The 12,708-nt window shown below is 39.6% G+C and overlaps 1 protein-coding gene and 1 pseudogene across 3 annotated transcripts in view; one reads left to right on the forward strand and one right to left on the reverse strand.

The window, feature by feature from the left end:
- The window catches only part of LOC103728992, a 9,078-nt pseudogene extending 6,522 nt beyond the window's left edge, over window positions 1–2,556 (reverse strand).
- Greb1l (GREB1 like retinoic acid receptor coactivator) overlaps window positions 1–12,708 on the forward strand; it is a 274,544-nt gene that overhangs the window by 178,164 nt on the left and 83,672 nt on the right. The window lies entirely within an intron of this gene.

The following is a 12,708-nucleotide window of genomic DNA, read 5'->3' on the forward strand; positions in this document are numbered from 1 at the left end:
CAAGACATGGATGCACTTACACATACACACATGCAGGCAATACACTCATGCACATAAAATAAAATAAATAAATAATTTTTTAAAAAAGAAAGTGCTGTAACTCCTGTTCCGGGGATCCAATGCCCTGTTCTGGCCTCCATGGGTACCCACACACGTGTTGGCTATACTCACACAGATACACACATATACACATAAATAAAAATAAAACAAGATCTTTAAGAATAAAAGAAAATACCATAATGAAACCCATCACTTTGTATGCTAACTTTAAAAAATGAATTTAAAATGAGCTACTGCTGCTACAATGGCTAAAATTAAAAGATTGAACTGAGTGTGGTGGCGCACACCTTTAATCCCAGCACTTGGGAGGCAGAGGCAGGCAGATCTCTGTGAGTTCAAGGCCAGCCTGCTCTACATAGTGAGTTCCAGGCCAGCTGGGGCTATAGGGAGACCCTGTCTCAAAAAAACAAACAAAAAGACTGACTGTACTGGCATTGGAGAGATGGCACAGCAGTTAAAACCACTGGCTGCTCTTATAGGGAACGTGGGTTTGATTCCCAGCACCCACATGGGCAGCTAAAACTATCTGTAACTCCAGTTCCAGGGGAATCCAACGCCCTCTTCTGACCTCTGCTGGCACTGCATGACATGGGTTGCACCTGCCTACATATAAGAAATATACTCATACACATAAAAATAAAAGTAATAAAATATTTTTTAAGAAAGACTGTATTATCCGGGCGTGGTGGCGCACGCCTGTAGTCCCAGCACTTGGGAGGCAGAGGCAGGCAGATCTCTGTGAGTTCAAGGGCAGCCTGGTCTACATAGTGAGTTCCAGGACAGCTGGGGCTACAGGGAGACCCTGCTTCAAAAAGATGAAAAAAAAAAGAATGACTGTACCAAGCGCTGATAGGATTTGACCAAATAATGGAACTTTAATACATTGCTTATAATGTAAAATAGTAAAAACTACTTGTGGAAAAAAAATTGGCAATTTTTAAAATATTTTCTTTCTTTTTTTTTAATTTTATGTGTATGTCCTGTTCTAACTTTCTTTGTAATGGCCCAAACTGGATGTCTATAAACAGTAAGCAGATAGTTAAAATCCACATATGCTCATAAAAGTGGCAGTGAATCTCACATAGTGAGTTACAGCATCCATGGCCCTCACACACACTACTGTATGATTCTAACCACATAAAACTCTAAAGAACACAAGTAACTCATGATAAAAAGCAAACTGCTAGTTGTTCGTGGCTGAGGTAACAAGGGATGAGCAAGAGCGAGGAATTACAGAGAGGCTCCAGGAAACTTGAGGATGATGAACATACAGTATAGTCCTTGTTTCCAACCCATAGGTCCTACCAAAGTTCTGATACATGAGAAGTGCTCAAACAATGTGTTGAGTAAGTAAGAAAGGGCAACAGTGGGGCTCAGTGTGATAGGGACCAAAACCCAGCTCGAATTTGTGAATTAGTTAATTGATAACTTTGCAGAAACCAGCAGCATTGGAATGGAATCACTTCTTTAAATCACTGTGTGAGAACTAGAAAGATGACTCAGCAGGTAAACGTGCTTGCTCACTGCCCAGCCTGAAGGCCTGAGTTCAATCCCCAGGTCTTATGTGGTGCAAGGAGAGAACTAATTCCAGCAAATTGTCCTCTGACCTCCACACATGTGCTGTGGCATGTACACACACACACACGTAATAAATTTTTTTTTTTGTCTTTTTGAAGCAGGGTCTCCCTGTAGCCCCAGCTGTCCTGAAACTCACTACGTAGACCAGGCTGGCCTTGAACTCACAGAGATCCGCCTGCCTCTGCCTCCCAAGTGCTGGAACTACAGGCGTGTGCCACCATGCCTGTAATAAATTTTTTTAAAAAAAATTTGTGTAACTTAAGTGTGTAACTTAATACTGAAGTAAATTTTCACCTTATGTATTTAATAAGCACTTCAATTACCAGTTGTCATAGAACAATTTTCTATCTTTATTTACTAAAAAATTGACCAGTGTGGTGGCTCACACCTTTAAACCCAGCACTAGAGAGGCAGAGGCACGCTGATTTCTGTGTTTGAGGCTGGCCTGGTCTAAATAGTGAATTCTAGGCCAGCCAGGCTATACAGTGAGACTTTGTCTCAAAACTAAAAAGCAATTATTCTACTGTTGTGAAATATTTAACATTTTTAAAGATACATGTGTGTGTTTGCATATATTTGTATGCCTAGAATACATTTATATGTGTGTATGTGAGCTTCTTTTTCATATCATGTAGTTTCTGCATGCCTGACCCACAAACAGGTAATCACTACAGTTAGCTCTTTTGTGTCTGTTATGGCTTGAACATGAACTATCCTTCATACATCATGTGTGAGTGCTGGTTCCCTGCTTGTCGTGCTGTTTAGAAGGCTGTGGAGTCTTTATGAGACAAAGCCTGGCTAGCTGATATAAGTTACTAAGGACAAGCCTTGAAGGTTACTTGCTGGACCTCTAGTTCTAACTAATCTGTCTCCTGGTTCTTACCATATGAACCAACCACTCTCGTGGACTGAAACCATGAGCCAAAATAGACCTTTTCTTCCTTTAAGTTGCTTCTGTCAAGTATTTTTCAGAAAATAGAAAAATAACTAGTAAATTATCTTCCTAGATTCATTCTCTCTCTCTGGCTATATATATACATATATATGTATATATATGCATATTCAAACAAGCACACATACAGACTCTTGTTGTACCTTTCTTTCTCCAAAGGCAGCTATTTTTGTGCATTACCTGAGTCTCACTTTTTCATATTGCAATATCTTAGTGGTCTTAAGTCAGTAGAAGCTTCCTTGCTTCCTCATGATATTTTTAATTGTGGTGTAGTTTCATACTCTCTGGAAGTGCTATGACTTATATTGCTTCAAGCAATTCAGCAATGAGTAACTTCAGTATGTATCATTTCCCATTCATGTACTAATGTCCAGAATGCTGGGTTATCTATATACTCATTCATAGTTTCCACAGACCCCATCACCAGGGAGGTTGTGCCAGTGCATCATGGCAGTGAGTGTTTTCACAGATGCCAACTAGAGTTTATTATTGAAACCTTTGGCTTTTTGCAGTCAGAGGGGGAAAAGTGGTATCTGCGTGTGGTTTTAACTTAACATTTCCCTTATCATTGGCATTGAATATCTTAGCATTTGGTTTTTGTTGTTGTTTATTTTATTTTTGGTCTTTTTAAGACAAGGTCTCCCTGTAGCCCCAGCTGGGCTTGAACTTGCTATGTAGACCAGGCTGGTCTTGAACTCACAGAGATTTGCTTGTCTCTTCCTCCTGAGTACTGGGATTAAAGGCATGCACCACCATGCCTGGCCTTTTTAATTTTATTTTATATCGAGTTATTTCTTTTTATTTTATGTGTATGAGAGTTTTGCCTACATGTATGTAGGTGCGCCATGTACATGCAGTGCCCATGGAGGCCATAAGAAGGCATTAGATCCTCTGAAACTAGAGCGAAAGACCATTGTTAGCTACCATGTGGGTGCTGGGAACTGAACCTAATTCCTCTGCAAAAGCAGCTAGTGCTTTTAACCTCTGAACCATCTCTTCAGCACCCTCCTTTTGGGAGGGAGTTGAGACAGGGTCTCATATGTAGCCCTGACTGACCTATGTAGACCAGGCTAGCCTCAAACTCTCAGAGATTTGCCTGCTCTTCCTCTCAAGTGCAGGGCTTAAAGACTTGCACCACCACACCCAGCAGCCTTTCCTTTTTTTAAAATCGTTGGTATCATGGTCCAGGTTCCAATAGAATCGAAGCATAAGGTAAGGACTGGAGTATTGGTTTTTTTATTTGGGAAGTGATCTCCAGAAGCAGGAGTGAGTTCGTGTGAGGTGCAAACATGTAACTGTCATAAGCTGGGTTCTCTAAGAAGCACACAGAAGGCCTTCCTTCCAGAATCACCTCCTAAGGAATTGGAGATGGGAATGTTTATCCTCATGCCCTCTACTAATTGGGAGAATTAACTGAAGTCTGCTTCAGAGGCATTGTACTCCTTCACAGGGTTCAGAGAGCTTGATATCCATGAAGAAGGCCCAGAGACAGAAAGCTAGAAAAGCCAGATGTGAATTTGTAGGACACTTTCCCCAGGACAGTGAGCTCAATGGGCACTGTCCACTGGAGTTCCTGTTGAAATCAAAGGTGGACCAATGAGATGCAGGACAACAAACCTTCAGTAATCTTTTCTTTATTGGTTCCTGTTGACTGGAGTCTATAGCAAATTATCAGTGATATTAGTTACAAATGTTTCCACTTGCTTATAATTTTACTGATAGCATTTTGAATGATACTTTATTGATACTGAGGTATAATTCATATCATACAATCCACCCACTAAAAGTTTGCAATTCAGTGAATTTTAGTGAATTATTGGTACAAGATCTCACTATGGAGCCCAGGTTTGCCTGGAACTCTTGGTCCTCCTGCCTCAGTGCTGGGATTTACAGGTGTGCACCACCATACCCAGCAGAATATTTCCTCATTCTGTGAAGAAGTCTTCATATGCCTTTTTTAACCCCTCTCCTCACCCACTAGCAACTGCAAATCCACTTTCTATCTCTGCCAATTTTTCTGGTCTGAACATTTTGTATATATGTATATGCCCTTTAGTAACTGGCCTCTTTCACTTGACAAGTTTCCAAGACTCATCCATATTGTATCCTCTGTCAGTATTTCATTCCTTTCACTAATGAATTATATTCTGTTGTCTAAACAAACTGAAATTCCTTTATCAATTAATTATTAGTGATTATTTTAGTTATTTCCACTTGGAGACTGCTAGAAATGTTGGTGTAGCTCGGTGGTAGAGTTCATGCTTAACACATACAAGACCTTGGGTTCAATCCCAGCAGTTAGTCAACGAATCAAGAGGATAATTCTGCTGTGAACATTTGTGTGCACATTTGTATATGCATGTGTTTTCATTTCTCTCTCTTTTCATACCTGGGAGAGTTTCTGGGTCATATACTAATTTTGTACTTTCACAAGCAATGTCTGAAGGTTCTAATTTCTCCACATCCTTGCCAGTACTTGTTACCTTCATCTTTTGTTACAGCTGTCCTTTGGGCATAATATAGTGTTTCACTATGGCTATGACAGTGGCAAATGATGCTGAGCACCCTTTTTGTGTTTACTGGTCATTTGTGGGTTTTTTTAAAACACTATATATATTTAAAACACTATATGTATTCTTGTATTCTTTTATTTTATGTGTATGAGTGTTTTGCTTCTGTGTGTGTATGTGCACCATATGCATGAAGTGCCTCTGGAGGCCAGAAAAGGGTTCAACTGTCCTGGAACTGGAGTGCAGGTGGTTGTGAGCCACCCAACATACGTGCTAGGAACTGAACGTGGGTCCTCTGCAAGAGCAGCAAGTGCTCTTAAACACTGAGCCATCTCTCCAGCCCATTTTTCATTTGTTTGTTTGTTTGGTTTTATAGAAATAAGGTTTTTTATAATTATTTGGCCACTTTTCATCTGGTTATTTGTATTTTGTTATAGATTTATGAGGGCTCTGTATATTTGGGCTATAAATCTTCTGTCAGGTATGTAATTTGCAAAAGCTTTCTCCCAGTCTGTGGATTGTCTTTCATTCTTTTGTGATGTCCTTGGAAACATCAAAACGCAAAGCTTTTTTTTCTAAAATCCAGCTCATTTTCTTTTGTTACTTTTGGCTCATATCTAAGAAACCATTGCCTAGTTCAAAGTAATGAAGATTACTTCTGTGTTTTATGAGTGTTATAGTTTTAACTATTACAAGTAGTAATTACATTTAAAGCCACTGAAATTAATTTTTGTGTGTGGTGTGGATGAGGACCTTTGCATGGAGCTATGTAGTTGTCCCAAAACTAATTGCTGAAAAAAAATTGTTATCTTAAGCTAGTGATTTTTTCCTACCACCCTTCTTAACACAGCCATTGCTCAAAACAAAAGACAGTTTCTATCTAGACTCTGTGACTTTGCTAATCTGTGTGAACCCTATGTCAGTACCACACTGTATAATGTTGGTAGCTTTGAATGAGGTTCTGATATGGGAAATATAAGTTCTCCAGCTTTGCTAATTTTTTTGTAAATTATTTTGGTTATCCTGGGTCATTTGCATTTCCTCATGAACTTTTGGATTGGCTTGCCCATTTTTGGAAAGAAGACAGGTGGAATACTGGTAGAGCCTCTACTAAATCTTCAGAACACTTCAGGCACTAATGATGTCTTATCATTATTAAGTCTTCTGATCCATGAGTACAGGATGGCCTCCCATTTCCTTAGATTTTCCTGTAGTTTCTTTTAACATTTCATAGATTTCATAGTATGTTCTTTATTTTTTTGTATAGTTTATTCCTACTACAATTTTTATTCTATTATATGCATATAATTTAATTTGGATTAATCATATTAAGTAAAATTATAAATTATTTACGTTTACATATTATAATTTATAACAATTTTATTTTATTGCAAGTATATAGAAATAAAATTGATTTTGTATATTATTGTTTGGGGTGTTTTGAGCTGCTGCTTTTTAAAATATTTTATTATTTTTATTTTATGTGTATGAGTGTATTGCTTGCATGTAGGTTAGTGCACCCATGTCATGCAATGCCCATGGAGGACAGAAGAGACTGTCAGATCCCTTGGAACTGGAGTTATAAACAGTTGTTAGCTGCCATGTGGGTGCTGGAAATCGAATCCAGGTCATCTGCAAGAGTAATCAGTGCTCTTAACTGCTGAGCCATCTCTCCAGCCCTAGAGCTGCTGCTTTTTTAAATCCTCCTCCTCCTCTTTCTTTTCAGTTCTAGGGTTGGAACCCAAGACTTTGAACATACAGGAAAGTACTCTATCACTGAGTTGATTTTTTTTTTTAATAAAGCTACTGTGCCTTGGGACATTGATGAACTTTCTTCTAGTCTAGCAGCTTTATAGTAGAGTCCTTGGAATTTCCTATATACAGGATCATACCATTTGTGTGTATGTGTGTGTGTGTGTGCATGTGCGTGCATGCACGCGTGTGTGCACACACTTGTGCTCACACATGTATATATGTGGGCACCCATGCCTATATGTGTGTATATGTAGGACAGAAGCTGATATTGAGTGTATTTTTCAATCACTTTCCACTTTATTTTTTGAGACATGGTCTCTCACAGAACCTGGATCATGAAAAATGGCTAGACTAGCTCATCAGTGAGTCTCTTAAGATCATCCTGTCTCTGTTTCCCAGCACTGGATTACAAATGAACTCCACCATGCTGGGCTTTTTATTTGGGTGCTGGAGATCCAAACTCAGGTCCTAATACGTACACAGAAGGTACTTTACCTGCTGAACCATCTCCCCAGCCTTTATAACCTTTTTTAATATAATATTTTTTGAGACAGTGTCTCACTATGTATCTCTGGTTGGCCTGGAATTAGCTATGTAGACCAGGTTGGCCTTGAACTTACAGAGATCTGCCTGCCTCTGCCTCCTGAGTGCTGAAATTGAAGACATGTGCCACCATGCCTGGCCTCTAATATACTATTTTTATTAATTCTTGAGAATTTCATATGCATACAATATATTTTTATCATATTCACCCCTGCTTCTCCCCCTAACTCCTCCGAGATCCATCCCACCCTCCTACCTTCTCGCAATTTCATTTCCTCTTTTTCTTTTCAAAATGACCCACCGAGTCGTTTGTGCTTCCCATATATACATGGAGCATGACTGAACCTAGCATGGGCCACACCCTTAAAGAAAAATGGCTCCCCGTCTCCTAGAAGACATCAGCTGTCAATAGCTCCTCAGCTAGGGGCAGGGTTCATGATCTCCTCCCACATCTGTTCTGGAATGGTGACAGGTTTGGTTTTGTGCAGGTCTTGTACAGGCAACCATCACTGCTATGTGTTCATGAGTCCTGTCATGTCCAGAAGACACTATTTCATCTCAGTCCTCCCCAGCCTATGGCTCTTACAGTCTTTCCACTCCCTCTTCCATGATGGTCCCTGAACCCTGGGAGAGGGGGGGACATAGATTTCCCATTTATGACAGAGCACTCCACAGACACTTATTCTCTGCTTTCTGACCAGTTGTGGGTTTCTGTGTTAACCACTGTCCACTGCACAAAGCAACTTCTCTGATGGGGATTGAGAGCTGCACTAATGGATATAGAGATACACATTTAGAGGCCAGTCTGATACTCTATTCAGCAAAATAATAGTAGGAGGTTTACCCTTGGGGGTTTATGAGCATCCCAGACATGGGTTCTTAGTCAGATTTGCAGTACTAGACATTCATTTCCTCCTGTGGAGTGGGCCTTAATTCTAACTAGAAAGTGGTTTATTATCCCATAACATTTATGCCACTATTACACATATTGGCATAAGTCTTGTGAGGCTGGTCATATTATAGCTTACAAGTTCATAGCTGGGAAAGACTTAATGACTTTTCTCTCCCAAAAGCTTGCATAGCACCCTTTGTTACTATGAAAGCTAGCCAGCAGGGAGGCTTACTCCCTTTTTCTTTTGAGACAGGGTCTCCCTGTAGCCCCAGCTGACCTGGAACTCACTATGTAGACCAGGCTGGCCTCAGTCTCACAGAGTGCTGGGACTAAAGGCATGCGCCACCATGTCCAGCTCTGCTCTCTTTTTTGAGAGAGGATCTTATATAGTCCAATCTGGCCTTGAACTTGAAATATTCATGTCTCATCCTCCCAAATACTGGTATTATGGACATGCACCATGATGCCCATCTTGCCAAATTATTTTTTTAATAAATAATTTATTGAGAGTCTCATACATGCATATAAGGTGTTTTGAACAAATCCATGCCTACTTTCTCCCCTCTAATTCCTCCCATATCTCCCCATCACCTTTTTCTGATACCTTCATCTACTCATTCTTCTTTGATTTTTTAAATGGGGCTTTTGGCTACCCTAACAGTCCCCCTTCTGAAGAGGTAACCCTAAAATCTTTTAAGGATTAGCTACAAGCTCACAGATATTTTCAATATTTTTGGCCTTTGAAATGGAGTAGGTTGCTAAGAGGCCCAAGGACAGTGTGAGTTTTAGCCAAGAAACTGGCTACTCTTCTTTGGGGTCTTTTTACCCTAACTGCCTAGTGAATTCCTACCTCCTATTCTTATCACACCATCCTCTGAAGAGGTTACCCAAATTGCCAATAGGGAATCAGGACACAGACCACTCTGGCTTCTTCTATGCTGAATAGGGACGCAGGGTGAGGCAAATGGAGTACCCCTTCTGTGGGTCCGTTTAAAAGACTCCCAGATTGCATAACTCTTATCTCAAGGAGGAAAAGAAAGTCCTTGAATCATGAATAGGGGATGTGAAGGAGAAGTAAAGGCAAGAATAAATAGCATTACAAGTTCTAGACAGGGAACTAGAAAAAAGTCGGAACAGGGCAATTTTCAAATGTTCATGTCCATTGGAATTTCTTGACCAAGGGCTTCCGAAACCATCCCTCTATTGGATTCCTCCTCATTTTTCTTTTGTCTTCCAAGGCTGGACTCTGGAGTGATGGATTCAGGATTTGCTTTCAGGTATTTTGGTAGCTGTTGGAGTGGTTAGAATCAGTGTCAGTTCCCTCTCAAAGGCTTCTAGATAGATGGAGAAAATGAATTTATCCATCTTTTAGAACAATAGCTGGTTCTCTCCCTTAGCTACAGGTGGGCACTACAGTATTGGGGACCAAGATTTGAAGCCTTACATCTGTTGCTCCTCATTTTAACACCCCAGTCTTTCCTCTTGCAAGTCTGCATGCCTTCGGCTTCCTCTGCAACAGCTGATGCTTTTACCTGGAGCAATCCCACAGCCTCCATAACCATTGAATGGAAGTCTTTTTTTCCAGGTCATAGTAGTCACCCAACTCCGGAGTTCATGGTCTCTCTTCTCAGTCTTGAGGGGAAGGGGTAGTGTGCCTGTTAAGGTGGGCATGCCTGTGGGTGTACATACTCAAGTGTGTGTGTGGAGGCCAGGGGTTGGCATTGGGTGTCTTCTTCAATTGCTCCTCACATTATTTTTCAAATTTAGTTGACCTTGGAGGGCAAGGGGTAAAAACTGTCCTTTAAGTCCTCTGACCACATTAGTATAGGCCTCAAACTATGGCTGTTAAACATCTAATAATGTTTGTTCTACCAGACTGGTACTTTAAATTATCATGTGCTATGTAGATAAGGCTTGGGTAAAAAAAAATAATAATCTCAGATAAACTTTGACTGGATACATATTTTGTTCCTTAAACTAGTTGACTAAACTATGACCATAGACATTTTAAGATTATGTGTATATTATTTTTGTCTCATCCTTTACATATCATAACAAACCTAAACAGACCTTCATTACTCGCTTAGGCTTTCTCATTTTTTCTCTCTATTTTGGAAAATATCTCCATTCCCATATCCTTTTAACATCTTTTACATTCTCATTTTCTTTTTTTTTTAATAATTATGAGACATAATAGCATTAACAAATAAATTTTCCATCTTTTGTGAAACTTCTTTTCCTGGGGATGCTAAGCAGTGCTTATTCCCTTTCAAGGTTCTAGTATCAAGCCAATATTTGATTAAAGTTTTACTGGGGAACCAATGAATTTATTGAGCTTGTGTACCAAGATAACTGAGGGGTTGCTGAGGTGTATATATGATCTGAGGGTATGTACACTGGAAAGCCTTTATTCAGCATGGGTCATGCCTTCTCTTCCTAGCCTTCCCCAGATTGTATACTTTAGCCCTCCCCAAATCCAGGAGGCCATGTATGATTAGGGTCAAATTACATACAGTTGGCTGGGAAGAGTGGATGGATAATCCAGTAAGGGTCCAACCACCCTGCTTGGCCCTCCTTTAATGAATGAGCACAACCATCAACAAGTCCAATTGTGACGATGTTTAGTGATGAGGCTCAGCTGAAGTCGTGGTGATGGTAGTTATTTCATGCAGAAGGGACTGCTGTGTAGCATCATCTTATTAAAAGGACCTGGAGTTTAAAAGGATCCATATACAAGGGACAACATACATCGTTTGTTTTTCTGAGTCTGTGTTACTTCACTTAGTACAGTTTCTAGATCAATCCATTTACCTGCAAATTTTGTTATTTCATCTTTCTTTACTGCTGAACAGAACTCTATTGTGTAAATATACCACATTTTTGTTAACCACTCATCAGTTGAGGGGCACTTAGGTTGCTTCCATCTCTTACCTATTGTGAAAAGAGCAGCAACAGACATGGTTGTACAAGTGTCTCTACAATAGGATGAGTCCTTTGGGTTTATGCCAAGGAGTGGTATAACAGGGTCATATGGTAGGTTCATTTTTAGTTTTTTAAGAGTTCTCCACACTGTTTTCCATAGAGGCTGCACACATTTGGAGTCCCACCAGCAGTGAATGAGCATTCCCCTTTCTCCACATCCTCGCCAGCATTTGGTATCATTTGTTCTCTTGATCCTCACCAGTCTGATTGTACCTTAGGGTGGTTTTAATTTGCATTTCCCTAATTATTAATGATGTTGAACACCTTTTGAGATGTTTCTTAGCCATCTTTATTTCTTCCTTTGAGAACTCTCTGGTTAGATCTTTAGCCCATCTTTTAATTGGGTTATTTGATTTCTCAATTCTTTGTTTTCTGAGTTCTTTATATATTCTGGATGTTAAACCTCTGTCAGATGTGTCACTGGTGAAGATTTTTTCCCATTCTGTGGCTTTTCTCTTCATTTTTTTGATTGTTTCTTTTGCTGTACAGAAGCTTTTTAGTTTAATGAGATCCCATTTGTTGAATGCTGACCTTAATTCCTGAGCAACTGCTGTCTGACTTAGAAAATTCCTTCCTACACCTATATCTTCTAAGTTACTGCCAATATTTTCTTCTAATAGTTTCAGGGTTTCCAGTTTCATATTGAGGTCTTTGATCCATTTGGAGTTGACTTTTGTGCAAGGTGAAAAATAAGGATTTAGTTTCATTCTTCTGCAGGTGGAGATCCAGTTTTGCCAGCACCATTTGTTGAAGATGCTGTCTTTCCTCCATTGTGTGTTCTTGGCACCTTTGTCAAATACCACGTGGCTGAAATTGCATGTATGTACTTGGGTTTAGATCTTCAATGATGTTCCATTGATCTATGTGTCTATTTTTGTGCCAGTATCATGCTGTTTTTATGACTATAGCTCTGTAATATACTTTGAGATCTGGTGTAGTAATTCACCCAGCATTGCTCTTTGTGCTCAGGGTTGCTTTGGCTATCCAGGGCCTTTTGTGCTTCCACAGGAATTTAAGGATGTTTTTTTCTAATTCTGTGAAGTATGTCATGGGGATTTTAATTGGGATTGCATTAAATCTATATATTGCTTTTGGTAGGATGGTCATTTTCACAATATTAATTCTTCCAATCCATAAGCATAGGAGGTCCTTCCATCTCCTGGTGTCTTCCTCCAACTCTTTAACGATTTAAAGTTTTCATTGTAGAGATCTTTGGTGTCTTTGGTCAGATTTACTCCAAGATCTGTTTTTTTTGTTGTTATTGTTTTGTTTTGTTTTTTGTTTTTTCTTTTTGCAGCAACTGTGAATGGGAGCATTTCCCTGTGTCCTTTCTCCAATTCCTTGTTATTGGTGTATAGAAAGGCTACTGATTTTTGTAGATTGATTTTTATATCCTGCCACTATACTGAAAGTGTTGATCAGTTCTAGTTTTCTGT

Source organism: Nannospalax galili, unplaced genomic scaffold (assembly GCF_000622305.1).
Source record: "Nannospalax galili isolate Female #2095 unplaced genomic scaffold, S.galili_v1.0 scaffold511, whole genome shotgun sequence".
NCBI lineage: Eukaryota > Metazoa > Chordata > Mammalia > Rodentia > Spalacidae > Nannospalax > Nannospalax galili.